At 42.6% G+C, this 10,151-nt stretch overlaps 2 pseudogenes; both read right to left on the bottom strand.

The window, feature by feature from the left end:
• Positions 1-457: 457 nt before the first annotated feature.
• LOC136536348 (L10-interacting MYB domain-containing protein-like) lies at positions 458-1,442 on the bottom strand (annotated as a pseudogene).
• A 6,247-nt stretch (positions 1,443-7,689) lies between these two features.
• LOC136536347 (uncharacterized) lies at positions 7,690-8,462 on the bottom strand (annotated as a pseudogene).
• Between the last annotated feature and the right edge of the window lie 1,689 nt (positions 8,463-10,151).

Genomic DNA, 10,151 nt, shown 5'->3' with positions numbered 1-10,151 from the left:
GAAGTCCAGTTTCTGGTGTTTCCCTATACTTTGCTTTGTGCAAATACCGCTCAGTATATTGGTAACCCATTTCACCAGTAATGGCAGCCTGCTGTGACAGTTCTGCAAGGAGTAGTAGTCCCTTTTGTCCATTTTTTGCCAAATTCTTCATGTTTCCATCCATCTACATAAGACAGGAATTAAAACTCAGGAAAATATTGACAGCAATCAAAACACGTACAATAATAGGGATGGAAGCAATCAAAATATTGACAGATCAAACATGAAAGCAATAACTCAGGAAAATATTGTTTCAGAGTACAGGTAACATTATTTCAAATGGTTCTGAACATGGAAGCAAATAACTCAGGAAAATATTGGTTCAGAGTACAGGCAACATTATTTCAAATGGTTCTGAACATGGAAGCAAATAAATGGTTCTCACAACACAACACTAAAAATAAATAACTGAAAGCTTCTACGTGCGCCTCATGCGTTCTGCATGCTCCCTCTCAAGCAAGTCAAACCTTCCTTCTTTTGTTTTCAGCATGCTAAAGACCTCCCTAAATTCAGGCTTCACAATCAGAAAGGTAGCTGTATGCATTAGAGCTGTTTTCTCTTGCACCCCACAATCTTTAACCATCTTCATGGCCTCTGCAATGCTAGGGACTTGGCTGGTTGGAGGTGCAGATGATGCTTCAACACTTGTGGAGATCTTCTATGCTGCAGTTTCTATCTTCAAACATGTGTTCTTGTACATGCGAAAGAATGGGCTCTTCTCATCATTTTCGTCAGTAGTAGTAGAGGACTCCTTTCGTTTCTTTTTTCCTGGTTTCAATTTTTTCAAAGCAGCCAACTTGACATCATCATTATGCGGAGGTTTCTGTATCTCACCCACATCCTCATCACTTCAGTCATCGAAGGAAATATCTCCAGGACAGGATGCACTTGCCCCGCTAACATGTATCTTATCAAACAACATATGAAGATCGTCAAGGTGCTTCGGTCCTTGTTTTCTGAACCTAACATGATTGCATTTGATACCTTTATCAGGATTGTTGCATCTCTGAAATTAAATGGATAAAGTTAACAAGTCAGCCCATATACTCAAAATGCATAATTGTAAATGAAAAAAGGACAGTACACAGTTCTTACAGCTAGGTGTTCATCCCACCATTCGTTGGAGCAGTCAACAGTTTGCTTTGCCTCATTCCATCCAAGACCGGTGGCAGAATTCTTCAACTCCATAAACCATGTATATTCCTTTTCAGACTGTCTAACTTATTCTTCAATTGTTTCTTTGTTTGCTTCAGTCCAGTTTTTTCTTCATACTTAGTTACCATATTTTTCCAAGCAGTCCTAGTAAACAATCCCAAGGGTCTATTCCTAGCTTCTATCTCTCCTTTGCATATGTCAATGAAATGCCTCACATTGGTATCACACCAATCTGCCTTATCAGCCATCTTTTTAGGAGAGTTAAGAAAACAGTGATGTGTTAGCATATAGTAGAACTAACAAAAGCAGGTCACATTGGTATCACACCAATCTGCCAGATGTTCATTGAGTTTGATAGATATGGATCTGAAACCAGTTATTCATGCCTACACCTTTTATTTTAGTTATGGATATCCTTGACACTAGCTACACATGCGTAATAATTTATTCATTTATTACACATCTGATCTTAGATAGACATATGATGGGGCCCTGACAATTTCAGCTACAACCTCATGCTATTCCATAAGACATAATTTTGCTCTTTGTATATAAATAAATATGCTAGCACCCATTTACTGAAATGTTCCTTTGTTTCTCTCCAACAAAGCACGAGAGTTGTGCAGTCATTTCATTAAGAAGGGAAAATACAAAGGAGAAGCAAAGGCCTACTCCCACACCCCCACAGAGTCTTATAATTTGGTCGAGTGTTCTTAGAAACTGGAGTCTTTGGCTGTCCTAATAAGCAACAAGAGATATACCTAGATCAAGGGAAATACTTTTGGCCCTGAACTTGAATTTTTTATCAAAAACCAGAAACTACAGGTCGGTTTAAAATCAGCAAATCTCTCTTGTTGACAGCCATGAATACAGCTTGTGTTCTGGTGAACAAGTGTTGCCATCAGCTCCCTACAAATTTATGCAGACTTAGGGTGTAGAAAAAAATACAAAAAAGAATGAGAGGACAACAAACTGAAACGCCACTGCCATGTGATAACAGAGGCTTTGCGTTGCAAGCAATCAAGCAACAACAAAGCTGCCATGCAGGTATCTTGGATGCTGGTTTTATCCATAGATAATGATGATTGCAGTGGAACCATCTGTGTTCCCCTTAATTTTTTTCTATGGTCCAATGTGCTTCATGATAACACCTGGTGCTAATTGCAGGGAACACCAGTTAAAATCCAAACTACTGGTTATCACTTGCCAGCCTCGTCACCCCTGGCTCCCAGACACCTAAAACTAGTGTAGCAGCCTAGAATGTGACGAATGCATCCAAAGCTAAAGAATTATTAATCTTCTAATAGCTTTTCTATGCACTACAGCTGCAAATAGAAGAATCGGATTAATGAGTACTACAAGCACTATTTTTTTTTCATTTCTAACCCATTTTGTTACCTTTCCTAGTTTGACCACCGCAATTTGGCATACACAATACTGCTACCATGATAACACAGGGATCAATTGAGATGCAGATATGACATCCATTTCAAACATGAGCAACAAATGTGTACAATCACTAGTGACAGCATGGAACCTTACTTGGAATTTCAAGTTATTTATCATGCACACAACAAAACTAGGGCCGCCATCTTGCCATGAAGCATTCCAGAAAATCGCCACTATCCAAAGCACATAAGTGGGGAAAAAAAATCAACCATTGCACTTTCATGTAATGGATTTACACAGATGACTACACTTGTTCCTCTAAATGGATCAGTGGAAACACAGATGCAGGTGGAAGGGGAGTCGGAGGAGTTACCTCACCAGATCTGGAAGGGGAGGTTGGTGGCGTGTAGATTGGGAGGTCGACGACGGGCTCCGGGGAAGGACGAGGCGCCGCTTCCGCTGTCGGCTTCTGGGCGCCGCTGCCGCCGGCTTCAGGGGAGGTGACCGAGGGGCGCCGCCGTGAGCTCACTGGGAGGACGACGAGGGCCGTGGATGCTCGATTCGGTGGGTGGAGCGCCGCCGGCAGCTTGAGGGGAGGCAGATGGGCAGCGCCGCCGCCGGAGGGCACACCGGACCGCCGCCGGAGGGCGCGCCAAAACCCTAGAGCAGCAGGCGTCGGGCAGGACCAGAGGAGGCGCGGGTGGGGAGCGAGAGCGACAGAGGCGTCGGTGGGAAAGAAAAACGAAGGGGTACGCTCATAACCCGTGGCATTGCGGGTAATTTTTGCGAACCGTCCGCCTTCACAGCCGGAAAAAGAACGTCTCGGGTGGTTGTGGAGAATGAACTATAGAAAAGTTGCTTTTGTGAAAGTAGAGGTTCAGAAGCACATTCCTTTGGTTTAGCTTTTGACTTTTCTGGAAAGCAAAAGCACTTTCACAGCTTAATCAAAGGGACCCTTACTCTATATTCGGCTTGTTCGACTTTTTTTTAGCCGGAATAGTGGTTTCCTCTCACAACAATTTAGCCAGAACAGTGTTTTTTAGCCAGTTTTAGCCAAAGTTTCAGACCAGCGAACGGGCCGATATCATCTTTTCCCCCTTGTCGCACGGCCGCAACTTGCACACGGAAGAAGCAGGGAGGGCCTCACCAGTCAGTCAGTCACCACACCATCTGCTGCACGGGGTGCACCGGCGCCATCCGCCTCTCCAGGGATCATTGCCGGCCGTCTGGAGGGGCTCGCCGGCACCCGCCTGCAAAGGCCAGTTGCAGGGGATCCCAGCTGCCTGTTTGTCCGGGCTACTCCAGTTCCATCAGGTGCACGTACAGCTCAGTTTGCATTGTCCACTTGCTTGATCCGTAGGTAGGGCATGCAACACTTATCTGATGATGATATTCAGAGCCTAACTGGAGTGTGTTGTTTCACAAACTCACCTTTAAACACCCCTTTCACAAGCAGAATTGACTTGACGCCATGCTTTCAGAACTGCGATGTTTATGTTTCAAGATTGAGCCAAATCTAATGCTTATGCACCAGTGGATTATAAGGCTCACTTCTTAATAGATATAAAGAACCTGTAACATAGCAATGCCAACACAGCCATGAGTCCATGACCATTCACGACGCAGAAGAACAATCAAGCGCTCTTTTTCAAGCACCACTGTCGCTTGCCGCTCATGATCATGAACATTCAACGCTGCGGCTTCGTTCAGACCTCTCGCGCGCTTCGCCTCTTGGCTAGCGAGCACGCGGGAACGACACCTGGACGGGCACCTCTCCATCGAGTGCCGCACGCTCCGCACCTTGGCAACCTCACCACAGGCCGACAGCAGCCTCCTGGCGTCGACGATGGCCCCTGAAGTTGAAGTGGCAGCAAAGTCGCTGTTGTTCATCCTCGCCGGAGGCCAGCACCGTGCCAACCCCTCCCCAATGCAAGATCCACCTATGCCTGGGCCGAGGCCGACTCATGCCTTGCCGCCCGCATCCCGGCGTCCCCACCTCATGGTCAGTCGCGCCAGACTACGACGAATGTGGACATGTGGTTACGGGTGAAGGAGGAGAGGAAGGCCCCGTGTGGGTTGCCATGCGGCATGCATAGCCGCCGCCCCGAATTTTTTTAGTTTTTTAGTTTTTTTTGAAATTTTTTTATAAATATGCCATTCGAGGAAATATTTCAAAATATGGACCTTAAGCTGGCGTTGAGCTTACACGCTGACGCCGAGCTCTTAGGCTCGGAGCAGACGTGGAGGTGACATGGCAGGAAGCTTGGCGCCAGTCACCCTGGCTTCAAGCTCGACGCCGTAGATCCTGGCGCCGAGCTCGACGCCAGGGTGACTGGCGCCGAGCTTGTGTTTTAACTCCGGCTCCAACCTTCCTGCCCGAGCATTCTTCCTCTTCTTTCTCCTCCCTCTTGGGTTTTTTCTCTTCCCACCTCGCTCTACCTCACGAATCGGCATATTGGACTTTGAAAACTTTGATCCATAGATCTTCAAGAGCAAGGTATCCTCGCTCTCCTCCTAGTTTTTTTCGCATCAATTCGGTATATATTAGTCGGATTTTTCAACCTAAGAATCGTCATTACTTAGGGTTTCATTCTATCTCTCAATATTTGTATTATACAACCGTAGGATGATGCCAAGACGTGAAAAAGTTAGCAAACCTAGGTAACCGCAGCGCATGTAGTTATGTTATAGGTTCATTGTTGTGCATCAAATGAAAAACCCTAGGTTTAGGGTTTAATGCACTAGTAGAGAAATGACTTTTGATCCACTTCGAAATTATGCTTTAGTCCTAGTATTTTTTACGTCTGGGACTAGAGAAATCTTTAGTCCTGGTTGGTAGCTCCAACCGGAACTACATGACCCTGCCCAACGGCTACTGCGGTAGGCTTTTGCTGCAGGGGACCTTTAGTCCCGATTGGAGCTACCAACCGAGACTAAAGGTTAACTTTTAGTCCTGGTTGGTCCCTCCAACCGGGAGTAAAAGTCTACTCCCGGCTGGAGGCTCCGTCCAAAACTAGAAAGGGACCTTTAGTCCCGGTTGGTGTCTCCAACCAGGACTAAATGTCCCCTCCTATATACTCCTTCTTCCTCCTCGAGCCCGAGCCACTTCGATCTCAGTGTTCTTACTTCATCGTCGGCCTCTCTTCTTCCTCATCACCGGTAATCACAAGATTTCTTCGATTCCTCCATCGATTCTTTGGTTCTAAAGGCTACCAACTTTATACTCTCATATTTCATCAGTAGCATATCTCATTTTGTAGACTAGATATATATGGTTTTTTATGGTGGATTTTTTTATTTGTAAGCCATTTAAGCTCAAAATCACTTTAAAGTTTGCATATTTGGATGAAGGAAGGTTAAAGTAGTTATTCAAAACTAGTATTCAGCTTTCATTTCTAGCATGCATAGCACACTTCATGGTTTAGAGATATAGAGAATTTTAGAATTTTTTTTAATTTTATTTGTTTATAAAATGAAAAATTTATATTATATTAAAAATGAGTATAGAGAGTAGATGTCAACTGCTTTTGGGTCCTCGGCCTCTCATCGGATTCCAAAGCGACTGAGGCTGGACCTCCCTCTCATTGCATGCGGCAAGTGTGAGGAGAAGATTATGATGGAGTACCGGATGAGGAAGGAGTGTCCCAATAAGGGCCGTATCTTCTACAAGTGTCTAGATCGCAATATGAGTTATTTTGTCATATTTGATGATTATGGTTAATTTATACTTATTTTCATGGTGATTGTGATTAAAGTTCTAATTTTTTGTTTTAATTTCAGTGGGATGGCACTAGATGTTCAGGCTGGTACTAGGAGGAAGAGTATGTTGAACACGTGCAAAACTCTCTTGCACAGGCGGCTACGGCGGCTTATGAGGCAGTGATCCTGCGGAAGAAGCCCATAGATATTGAATAAACACATGATCTATCTATTTTAGTTGGGATTGATCGTGAAATCCTTATACTGCTGAAGTGCATTTTAGCTTTAGTTTTTAGTGGTAGTTGGGATTGTCTATATTGTAGCGAGACTTTCATAAATTAATATCTTATGTGGTGGCATGCATGCCGTATAATTAACTAATTATGTTCTAGGTTTTAATATGGTATGTATGTCATGTAATGCAGATGAGCTGACATTGGATGTACAATGCTGATCGCCGCTCCCAAGAGTTCATTGAGGGTGTGCATTCTTTCTTACGTGTGGCCGAGGCAAAAAAAACGCGATGGTTTCATGTGCTGCCCATGTGCCATATGTAGGGATGAAAACGGTATGGATATTTTTCGACCGTATTCGAAACCGAAGTCGTTTAGAGCGTTCCTCCTTGACCTTATCATGCTCAGTACAGAAAGTAGGATCTCTTGGCTTGATATTGTCTTTTGATAACTTGCGCAGACAATTCAGTACTTCATGAAATTTAGTGTGAACTGTCTAGAGTGACCGGGTAAAATGATTTTCAGCTTGTGAAAATGATTCGGGTCCTCCAACGATCCACAAGAACATTGCCAATGACTCCATTGATGATACATTATTAGTTGATGTTAAGCCGTAGTTTGAGATTAGCAAGTCATGCAGTGCCATGAAAACATCAGTACTCATTCGAAACATCTTATAGAAGTACCTCGGACGACCCATGCATCTCATAACCCATTGAAGTCCAGTTTCTGGTGTTTCCCTATACTTTGCTTTGTGCAAATACCGCTCAGTATATTGGTAACCCATTTCACCAGTAATGGCAGCCTGCTGTGACAGTTCTGCAAGGAGTAGTAGTCCCTTTTGTCCATTTTTTGCCAAATTCTTCATGTTTCCATCCATCTACATAAGACAGGAATTAAAACTCAGGAAAATATTGACAGCAATCAAAACACGTACAATAATAGGGATGGAAGCAATCAAAATATTGACAGATCAAACATGAAAGCAATAACTCAGGAAAATATTGTTTCAGAGTACAGGTAACATTATTTCAAATGGTTCTGAACATGGAAGCAAATAACTCAGGAAAATATTGGTTCAGAGTACAGGCAACATTATTTCAAATGGTTCTGAACATGGAAGCAAATAAATGGTTCTCACAACACAACACTAAAAATAAATAACTGAAAGCTTCTACGTGCGCCTCATGCGTTCTGCATGCTCCCTCTCAAGCAAGTCAAACCTTCCTTCTTTTGTTTTCAGCATGCTAAAGACCTCCCTAAATTCAGGCTTCACAATCAGAAAGGTAGCTGTATGCATTAGAGCTGTTTTCTCTTGCACCCCACAATCTTTAACCATCTTCATGGCCTCTGCAATGCTAGGGACTTGGCTGGTTGGAGGTGCAGATGATGCTTCAACACTTGTGGAGATCTTCTATGCTGCAGTTTCTATCTTCAAACATGTGTTCTTGTACATGCGAAAGAATGGGCTCTTCTCATCATTTTCGTCAGTAGTAGTAGAGGACTCCTTTCGTTTCTTTTTTCCTGGTTTCAATTTTTTCAAAGCAGCCAACTTGACATCATCATTATGCGGAGGTTTCTGTATCTCACCCACATCCTCATCACTTCAGTCATCGGAAGGAAATATCTCCAGGACAGGATGCACTTGCCCCGCTAACATGTATCTTATCAAACAACATATGAAGATCGTCAAGGTGCTTCGGTCCTTGTTTTCTGAACCTAACATGATTGCATTTGATACCTTTATCAGGATTGTTGCATCTCTGAAATTAAATGGATAAAGTTAACAAGTCAGCCCATATACTCAAAATGCATAATTGTAAATGAAAAAAGGACAGTACACAGTTCTTACAGCTAGGTGTTCATCCCACCATTCGTTGGAGCAGTCAACAGTTTGCTTTGGCCCTCATTCCATCCAAGACCGGTGGCAGAATTCTTCAACTCCATAAACCATGTATATTCCTTTTCAGACTGTCTAACTTATTCTTCATTGTTTCTTTGTTTGCTTCAGTTCAGTTTTTTCTTCATACTTAGTTACCATATTTTTCCAAGCAGTCCTAGTAAACAATCCCAAGGTCTATTCCTAGCTTCTATCTCTCCTTTGCATATGTCAATGAAATGCATCACATTGGTATCACACCAATCTGCCTTATCAGCCTCTTTTTAGGAGAGTTGAAAAACAGTGATGTGTTATATATAGTAGAACTAACAAAGCAGGTCACATTGGTATCACACCATCTGCCATATGTTCATTGAGTTTGATAGATATGGATCTGAAACCAGTTATTCATGCCTACACCACAACCTTTTATTTTAGTTATGGATATCCTTGACACCTAGCTACACATGCGTAATAATTTATTCATTTATTACACTCTGATCTTAGATAGACATATGAATGGGGCCCTGACAATTTAGCTCCAACCTCATGCTATTCCATAAGACATAATTTTGCTCTTTGTATATAAATAAATATGCTAGCACCCATTTACTGAAATGTTCCTTTGTTTCTCTCCAACAAAGCACGAGAGTTGTGCAGTCATTTCATTAGAGGGAAAATACAAAGGAAAGCAAAGGCCTACTCCACACCCCACAGAGTCTTATAATTTGGTCGAGTGTTCTTAGAAACTGGAGTCTTTTGGCTGTCCTAATAAGCAACAAGAGATATACCTAGATCAGGGAAATACTTTTGGCCCTGAACTTGAATTTTTTTATACAAAACCAGAAACTACAGGTCGGTTTAAAAAAAATCAGCAAATCTCTCTTGTTTGACAGCCATGAATACAGCTTGTGTTCTGGTGAACAAGTGTTGCCATCAGCTCCCTACAAATTTATGCAGACTTAGGGTGTAGAAAAAAATACAAAAAAGAATGAGAGGACAACAAACTGAAACGCCACTGCCATGTGATAACAGATGCTTTGCGTTGCAAGCAATCAAGCAACACAAAGCTGCCATGCAGGTATCTTGGATGCTGGTTTTATCCATAGATAATGATGATGCAGTGGAACCATCTGTGTTCCCCTTAATTTTTTTCTATGGTCCAATGTGCTTCATGATAACACCTGGTGCTAATTGCAGGGAACACCAGTTAAATCCAACTACTGGTTATCACTTGCCAGCCTCGTCACCCCTGGCTCCCAGACACCTAAAACTAGTGTAGCAGCCTAGAATGTGACGAATGCATCCAAAGCTAAAGAATTATTAATCTTCTAATAGCTTTTCTATGCACTACAGCTGCAAATAGAAGAATCGGATTAATGAGTACTACAAGCACTATTTTTTTTTTTCATTTCTAACCCATTTTGTTACCTTTCCTAGTTTGAACCACCGCAATTTGGCATACACAATACTGCTACCATGATAACCACAGGGATCAATTGATATGCAGATATACATCCATTTCAAACATAGCACACAATTGTACAATCACTAGTGACAAGCATGGAACCTTACTTGGAATTTCAAGTTATTTATCATGCACACAACAAAACTAGGGCCGCCATCTCCATGAAGCATTCCAGAAAATCGCCACTATCCAAAGCACATAAGTGGGGAAAAAAATCAACCATTGCACTTTCATGTAATGGATTTACACAAGATGACTACACTTTGTTCCTCTAAATGGATCAGTGAAA

Source organism: Miscanthus floridulus, chromosome 2 (assembly GCF_019320115.1).
Source record: "Miscanthus floridulus cultivar M001 chromosome 2, ASM1932011v1, whole genome shotgun sequence".
Lineage (NCBI taxonomy): Eukaryota > Viridiplantae > Streptophyta > Magnoliopsida > Poales > Poaceae > Miscanthus > Miscanthus floridulus.
Note: the sequence above shows the minus strand (reverse complement) of the source record. Positions and strands in the feature narration are given on the sequence as shown.